The 8483-nt window shown below is 48.0% G+C and overlaps 1 non-coding gene across 1 annotated transcript; it reads right to left on the reverse strand.

Annotated features, from left to right (window-relative positions):
- Positions 1–808: 808 nt before the first annotated feature.
- LOC115322385 lies at positions 809–961 on the reverse strand. The gene has a single exon (XR_003918963.1). It is a non-coding gene; the product is annotated as a 5.8S ribosomal RNA (ribosomal RNA).
- Positions 962–8483: the final 7522 nt, after the last annotated feature.

Genomic DNA, 8483 nt, shown 5'->3' on the forward strand with positions numbered 1-8483 from the left:
ACGAGGGATTCGGTGCTGGGCTAGGTCCCGTTTCGCTCGCCGCTACTAAGGGAATCCCTGTTGGTTTTTTTTCCTCCGCTTAGTGATATGCTTAAATTCAGCGGGTTGTCTCGCCTGATGTGAGGTCGACAATTTATTTTGTGCGCTTTCCAACAAAAACTTCGCCTCCTTACCACATGTCAAAAACACAAAAGGATGGCGAACTAACAGTTGTTGTACACACGCTTTGCATCGCTTTCGATTCGACAAAAAAGAAAGCGCGCAATCCAACGGCATTCCCCTACTGGATGGCTCCAGTATTCATCCGGGACGCGATGGTCTTAGACTGACGGAAGGCTACGACGCAAAAAACTTTCCTCCCAGAAGCGTTTTTCTTTTTTTTGTGCAAATCAACGCCACGAGATTTACATTTGCCGACGCCGCGTTTCAACGCGCCAACGCCAACTCCGTCCCACGGTTTTTCCACTCGAACAACATCCACGCCAAAGAAAACAGAATCGATCGAAAAGAAACCGTTTCAAATCTCCGTTTCTAACGCACCGACGTCACAGCGCCGTTCAACGTGCGAAATATTTTTTGGTACGGGATTTTCCACAAACGGTATCCATCGAGTTTCGTTTTCCCATGCAGTGTTCGATAAAAACTAGTAGGAGGAGGAGGACTGGTTAAGCGCACGCGTGCAATCGCACCACTCGTGCATTTGCTCAAAGAAAACGCAACGCAAGAAAGCATAAAACTGCGTGCTGCCCACGATCCGACACAGTCAAAACGAGGTAGAAAACAAATTCTCCTCTATTGATATATGATCCGACCCTCACACAGACGAAGCCACGGGAAGGCCCGAGGCCGCAATGTGCGTTCAAAGAGTAAGTGCTCAGTGTGTCCTGCAATTCACACCAAGTCTCGCAGCTGGCTGCGTTCTTCATCGACCCGAGAACCGAGTGATCCACCGCTTAGAGTCGTGTCAATGTTTTTTTCAATCAGTACGACAAAACACAAGTTGTTTTTTTTCGCGCCCGGCACATCCCATGCCATCTCGAAAGCGCAAAAAAAAGCTTCTTCTCAAACGCCTCTTCGTTAATCAAAACAAAAGGGCGATCCTCGGGAAGAGACGAAAAAGGGGGCGATGCGCCTTTTGTAACCCGCGGATTGTCCCGGTGCACTTGAAATCTCCTCTCAATCGAGGCAGCAGAGGGATCCCGCTGGGCGCATCATCGAAAGTAACGGAGGCCACCCAAAGAAAAAGGCACATCCGAACCACAGTTTTTTTTTTGTGCCGTCCCGACGGCATCCAAGCTTGGTCGGGATCGGCGCCAGATAAATTCGCACATCGAGTCCATTCCCCGTACAAGAGGAAGAAGACAAAACGATGCCAAATAACATCCGGTAATGATCCTTCCGCAGGTTCACCTACGGAAACCTTGTTACGACTTTTACTTCCTCTAAATGATCAAGTTTGGTCATCTTTCCAACACACTGGCGCAACCGAAAGGCCTTCGCACTTCCCGCCTGTAACTGAGATCCAACTACGAGCTTTTTAACCGCAGCAACTTTAGTATACGCTATTGGAGCTGGAATTACCGCGGCTGCTGGCACCAGACTTGCCCTCCAATGGATCCTCGTTAAAGGATTTAGAGTGTACTCATTTCAATTACGGGGCCTCAAAAGAGTCCCGTATTGTTATTTTTCGTCACTACCTCCCCGTGCCGGGAGTGGGTAATTTGCGCGCCTGCTGCCTTCCTTGGATGTGGTAGCCGTTTCTCAGGCTCCCTCTCCGGAATCGAACCCTGATTCTCCGTTACCCGTAACAACCATGGTAGGCGCATAACCTACCATCGACAGTTGATAAGGCAGACACTTGAAAGAAACGTCGCCGGCTCGTGGCCGTGCGATCAGCACAAAGTTATCCAGAGTCACCACACAAAACGGACCGAAGCCCGATTGATCTTGGTCTAATAAAAGCACCCGTCGCCCCGAAGGGCTTCGGGCTCACTGCATGTATTAGCTCTAGAATTGCCACAGTTATCCAAGTAGGAAGAAACGATCTAAGGAACCATAACTGATTTAATGAGCCATTCGCGGTTTCGCCTTGTTTCGGCATGTACTTAGACATGCATGGCTTAATCTTTGAGACAAGCATATGACTACTGGCAGGATCAACCAGGTAATCTTTTCGTGGTGGGTCGCCCAAAACCCTACCAACGCGCGGACGCGGGGCCACCGTCAGGCGCCCCTTACGAACCGCAAACACACACAACGCTTAGGAATTACTTCCAAATCCAAGAAGAAATGAAGCACGTTCGAGCGCGCAGCCGGAATATCCCCGACCGAGGTCGGTACCGACGCGGCAAGAAGCGCATAAATTTCTTTCTCGTCGTAGCAACAGAAAGTCGTACGCCAAAAAAATCATTGACGACGCCTTCGCAGCGTTGCCGAGCTTTCAGGTCCCGTGAGGACGCGAGGACGCACCCCGGCCTTCGGTCAGAACGCACTCGTCATTTCACACCGTTCGGTTAGCGCGGACGTTCCGAAACACCCTCCTCTCGCATTCGTTTTCAAGACACAGGTGCACCCGAGAACCGACCCCAACGGCAGACGCCAGAGATCGCAGGTACCTTGCTGTAACGACCATGCGGCGGAGGCAGCGGCCGAGACGGCGACGAAAGGCGTCGGCGACGTCGTCAGACGACGCTCGCACCAATCGAACGCTCGACAGACCCCACCTCCACATAATAGCACCGATAAGTATAAAGAAGATCCTTCAAGAGCATTCTGTACATAGTTTGTGGTTATCAGTTTCGGTGACTGACTGACTGACTTACTGACTTACTGTCTCTCACTTATGGGGCTCCTCGTTATTCAGTATCATTTATTTGTCCTTCTTTCTTTCTTATTTTTTCCCCTCTCTCTCTCCTTATATATATATATATATATATGTATGTATGTATGTTTGTGTGTGTATATATATATATAAATGTTATTTTTTTCCTGTCTGCCTCTATATATACATACATACGTACATACATCCTACCCCTATAAAAAAAATTATTTCTCGCTTTTTATTAAAAACGTGCTGACCCCTGCTTGACTCTGATTACTTCTTTTCGACTTTCAGTTCATGTTAACATGGTCAACAGAAAGTTTATCGACTTTGTTATTACAAAGTAAACCAATATTTACACGGGGCGTTTCATGCGTTTTGAATTGTGTCAGAGGCGAACAATGAGCGCTATAGTAAGTGAGATTGTCACTGCTTTTAATCCGAATGCTCGCGGTATCGCGCGTGTTTACGGCAGGCTTCATAATAGGCAATTTTCTTTCTTTACGCTACTCTTCTTTGCTCACTTCATTGTTTCTACCATTGGTTTCGTTTGGAAGGCCCCGCCACTTAGTTTCCGACAAAGTCCTCTCAAGGAACGAAGTGAGAAGAACGGGATTAACAAAAGAAAAAGATGCGTGTTTTCTAGCGGTTACCCGTGTCGCTTTGCGACACGGGCTTTCTGGCGCTTTCGACTGGGCGAGAGCCGAACAATTTACCCTACTGCACTTGCGACGGGCAGCGCTTTCAAACGGAATACTGGAAATCTCGCTTACTTTTCTGGCAAGTTTGATAGGAGACAAATATTATTCTTTTCACGCGAATTGTTCGCTCTATTTCTAATCTCTCTCTTCCGTGTCCTTGGCATGGAACGCCCGCTTCGTCTCCCACAAAGTACTTCCGAGGAATCAAGTGCAAATCACGCGACTTTAAAATGTGCGTGTTTTCTAGCGGTTACCCGTGTCGCTTTGCGACACGGGCTTTCTGGCGCTTTCAACTGGGCGAGAGCCGAACAATTTACCCTACTGCACTTGCGACGGGCAGCGCTTTCAAACGGAATACTGGAAATCTCGCTTACTTTTCTGGCAAGTTTGATAGGAGACAAATATTATTCTTTTCACGCGAATTGTTCCCTCTATTTCTAATCTCTCTCTTCCGTGTCCTTGGCATGGAACGCCCGCTTCGTCTCCCACAAAGTACTTCCGAGGAATCAAGTGCAAATCACGCGACTTTAAAATGTGCTTGTTTTCTAGCGGTTACCCGTGTCGCTTTGCGACACGGGCTTTCTGGCGCTTTCAACTGGGCGTGAGCCGAACAATGTACCCTACTGCACTTGCGACGGGCAGCGCTTTCAAACGGAATACTGGAAATCTCGCTTACTTTTCTGGCAAGTTTGATAGGAGACAAATATTATTCTTTTCACGCGAATTGTTCGCACTATTTCTAATCTCTCTCTTCCGTGTCCTTGGCATGGAACGCCCGCTTCGTCTCCCACAAAGTACTTCCGAGGAATCAAGTGCAAATCACGCGACTTTAAAATGTGCGTGTTTTCTAGCGGTTACCCGTGTCGCTTTGCGACACGGGCTTTCTGGCGCTTTCAACTGGGCGTGAGCCGAACAATTTACCCTACTGCACTTGCGACGGGCAGCGCTTTCAAACGGAATACTGGAAATCTCGCTTACTTTTCTGGCAAGTTTGATAGGAGACAAATATTATTCTTTTCACGCGAATTGTTCGCACTATTTCTAATCTCTCTCTTCCGTGTCCTTGGCATGGAACGCCCGCTTCGTCTCCCACAAAGTACTTCCGAGGAATCAAGTGCAAATCACGCGACTTTAAAATGTGCGTGTTTTCTAGCGGTTACCCGTGGCGCTTTGCGACACGGGCTTTCTGGCGCTTTCAACTGGGCGTGAGCCGAACAATTTACGCTACTGCACTTGCGACGGGCAGCGCTTTCAAACGGAATACTGGAAATCTCGCTTACTTTTCTGGCAAGTTTGATAGGAGACAAATATTATTCTTTTCACGCGAATTGTTCGCTCTATTTCTAATCTCTCTCTTCCGTGTCCTTGGCATGGAACGCCCGCTTCGTCTCCCACAAAGTACTTCCGAGGAATCAAGTGCAAATCACGCGACTTTAAAATGTGCGTGTTTTCTAGCGGTTACCCGTGTCGCTTTGCGACACGGGCTTTCTGGCGCTTTCAACTGGGCGTGAGCCGAACAATTTACCCTTCTGCACTTGCGACGGGCAGCGCTTTCAAACGGAATAAAGTAAATCTCGCTTACTTTTCTGACAAGTTTGATAGGAGACAAATATTATTCTTTTCACGCGAATTGTTCGCTCTATTTCTAATCTCTCTCTTCCGTGTCCTTGGCATGGAACGCCCGCTTCGTCTCCCACAAAGTACTTCCGAGGAATCAAGTGCAAATCACGCGACTTTAAAATGTGCGTGTTTTCTAGCGGTTACCCGTGTCGCGAGGCGACACGGGCTTTCTGGCGCTTTCAACTGGGCGTGAGCCGAACAATTTACCCTACTGAACTTGCGACGGGCACCGCTTTCAAACGGAATACTGGAAATCTCGCTTACTTTTCTGGCAAGTTTGATAGGAGACAAATATTATTCTTTTCACGCGAATTGTTCGCTCTATTTCTAATCTCTCTCTTCCGTGTCCTTGGCATGGAACGCCCGCTTCGTCTCCCACAAAGTACTTCCGAGGAATCAAGTGCAAATCACGCGACTTTAAAATGTGCGTGTTTTCTAGCGGTTACCTGTGTCGCGAGGCGACACGGGCTTTCAGGCGCTTTCAACTGGGCGAGAGCCGAACACTGTACACTACTGCACTTGCGACGGGCAGCGCTTTCAAACAGAATACTGGAAATCTCGCTTACTTTTCTGACAAGTTTGATAGGAGACAAATATTATTCTTTTCACGCGAATTGTTCGCTCTATTTCTAATCTCTCTCTTCCGTGTCCTTGGCATGGAACGCCCGCTTCGTCTCCCACAAAGTACTTCCGAGGAATCAAGTGCAAATCACGCGACTTTAAAATGTGCGTGTTTTCTAGCGGTTACCCGTGTCGCTTTGCGACACGGGCTTTCTGGCGCTTTCAACTGGGCGAGAGCCGAACAATTTACCCTACTGCACTTGCGACGGGCAGCGCTTTCAAACGGAATACTGGAAATCTCGCTTACTTTTCTGGCAAGTTTGATAGGAGACAAATATTATTCTTTTCACGCGAATTGTTCCCTCTATTTCTAATCTCTCTCTTCCGTGTCCTTGGCATGGAACGCCCGCTTCGTCTCCCACAAAGTACTTCCGAGGAATCAAGTGCAAATCACGCGACTTTAAAATGTGCGTGTTTTCTAGCGGTTACCCGTGTCGCTTTGCGACACGGGCTTTCTGGCGCTTTCAACTGGGCGTGAGCCGAACAATTTACCCTACTGCACTTGCGACGGGCAGCGCTTTCAAACGGAATACTGGAAATCTCGCTTACTTTTCTGGCAAGTTTGATAGGAGACAAATATTATTCTTTTCACGCGAATTGTTTGCACTATTTCTAATCACTCTCTTCCGTGTCCTTGGCATGGAACGCCCGCTTCGTCTCCCACAAAGTACTTCCGAGGAATCAAGTGCAAATCACGCGACTTTAAAATGTGCGTGTTTTCTAGCGGTTACCCGTGTCGCTTTGCGACACGGGCTTTCTGGCGCTTTCAACTGGGCGTGAGCCGAACAATTTACCCTACTGCACTTGCGACGGGCAGCGCTTTCAAACGGAATACTGGAAATCTCGCTTACTTTTCTGGCAAGTTTGATAGGAGACAAATATTATTCTTTTCACGCGAATTGTTCGCACTATTTCTAATCTCTCTCTTCCGTGTCCTTGGCATGGAACGCCGGCTTCGTCTCCCACAAAGTACTTCCGAGGAATCAAGTGCAAATCACGCGACTTTAAAATGTGCGTGTTTTCTAGCGGTTACCCGTGTCGCTTTGCGACACGGGCTTTCTGGCGCTTTCAACTGGGCGTGAGCCGAACAATTTACCCTACTGCACTTGCGACGGGCAGCGCTTTCAAACGGAATACTGGAAATCTCGCTTACTTTTCTGGCAAGTTTGATAGGAGACAAATATTATTCTTTTCACGCGAATTGTTCCCTCTATTTCTAATCTCTCTCTTCCGTGTCCTTGGCATGGAACGCCCGCTTCGTCTCCCACAAAGTACTTCCGAGGAATCAAGTGCAAATCACGCGAGTTTAAAATGTGCGTGTTTTCTAGCGGTTACCCGTGTCGCTTTGCGACACGGGCTTTCTGGCGCTTTCAACTGGGCGTGAGCCGAACAATTTACCCTACTGCACTTGCGACGGGCAGCGCTTTCAAACGGAATACTGGAAATCTCGCTTACTTTTCTGGCAAGTTTGATAAGAGACAAATATTATTCTTTTCACGCGAATTGTTCGCACTATTTCTAATCTCTCTCTTCCGTGTCCTTGGCATGGAACGCCCGCTTCGTCTCCCACAAAGTACTTCCGAGGAATCAAGTGCAAATCACGCGACTTTAAAATGTGCGTGTTTTCTAGCGGTTACCCGTGTCGCTTTGCGACACGGGCTTTCTGGCGCTTTCAACTGGGCGTGAGCCGAACAATTTACCCTTCTGCACTTGCGACGGGCAGCGCTTTCAAACGGAATAAAGTAAATCTCGCTTACTTTTCTGACAAGTTTGATAGGAGACAAATATTATTCTTTTCACGCGAATTGTTCGCTCTATTTCTAATCTCTCTCTTCCGTGTCCTTGGCATGGAACGCCCGCTTCGTCTCCCACAAAGTACTTCCGAGGAATCAAGTGCAAATCACGCGACTTTAAAATGTGCGTGTTTTCTAGCGGTTACCCGTGTCGCGAGGCGACACGGGCTTTCTGGCGCTTTCAACTGGGCGTGAGCCGAACAATTTACCCTACTGAACTTGCGACGGGCACCGCTTTCAAACGGAATACTGGAAATCTCGCTTACTTTTCTGGCAAGTTTGATAGGAGACAAATATTATTCTTTTCACGCGAATTGTTCGCTCTATTTCTAATCTCTCTCTTCCGTGTCCTTGGCATGGAACGCCCGCTTCGTCTCCCACAAAGTACTTCCGAGGAATCAAGTGCAAATCACGCGACTTTAAAATGTGCGTGTTTTCTAGCGGTTACCCGTGTCGCTTTGCGACACGGGCTTTCTGGCGCTTTCAACTGGGCGTGAGCCGAACAATTTACTCTACTGCACTTGCGACGGGCAGCGCTTTCAAACGGAATACTGGAAATCTCGCTTACTTTTCTGGCAAGTTTGATAGGAGACAAATATTATTCTTTTCACGCGAATTGTTCGCACTATTTCTAATCTCTCTCTTCCGTGTCCTTGGCATGGAACGCCCGCTTCGTCTCCCACAAAGTACTTCCGAGGAATCAAGTGCAAATCACGCGACTTTAAAATGTGCGTGTTTTCTAGCGGTTACCTGTGTCGCGAGGCGACACGGGCTTTCTGGCGCTTTCAACTGGGCGAGAGCCGAACACTGTACACTACTGCACTTGCGACGGGCAGCGCTTTCAAACGGAATACTGGAAATCTCGCTTACTTTTCTGACAAGTTTGATAGGAGACAAATATTATTCTTTTCACGCGAATTGTTCGCT

This window comes from Ixodes scapularis, unplaced genomic scaffold, assembly GCF_016920785.2.
Source record: "Ixodes scapularis isolate PalLabHiFi unplaced genomic scaffold, ASM1692078v2 ptg000854l_1__unscaffolded, whole genome shotgun sequence".
NCBI lineage: Eukaryota > Metazoa > Arthropoda > Arachnida > Ixodida > Ixodidae > Ixodes > Ixodes scapularis.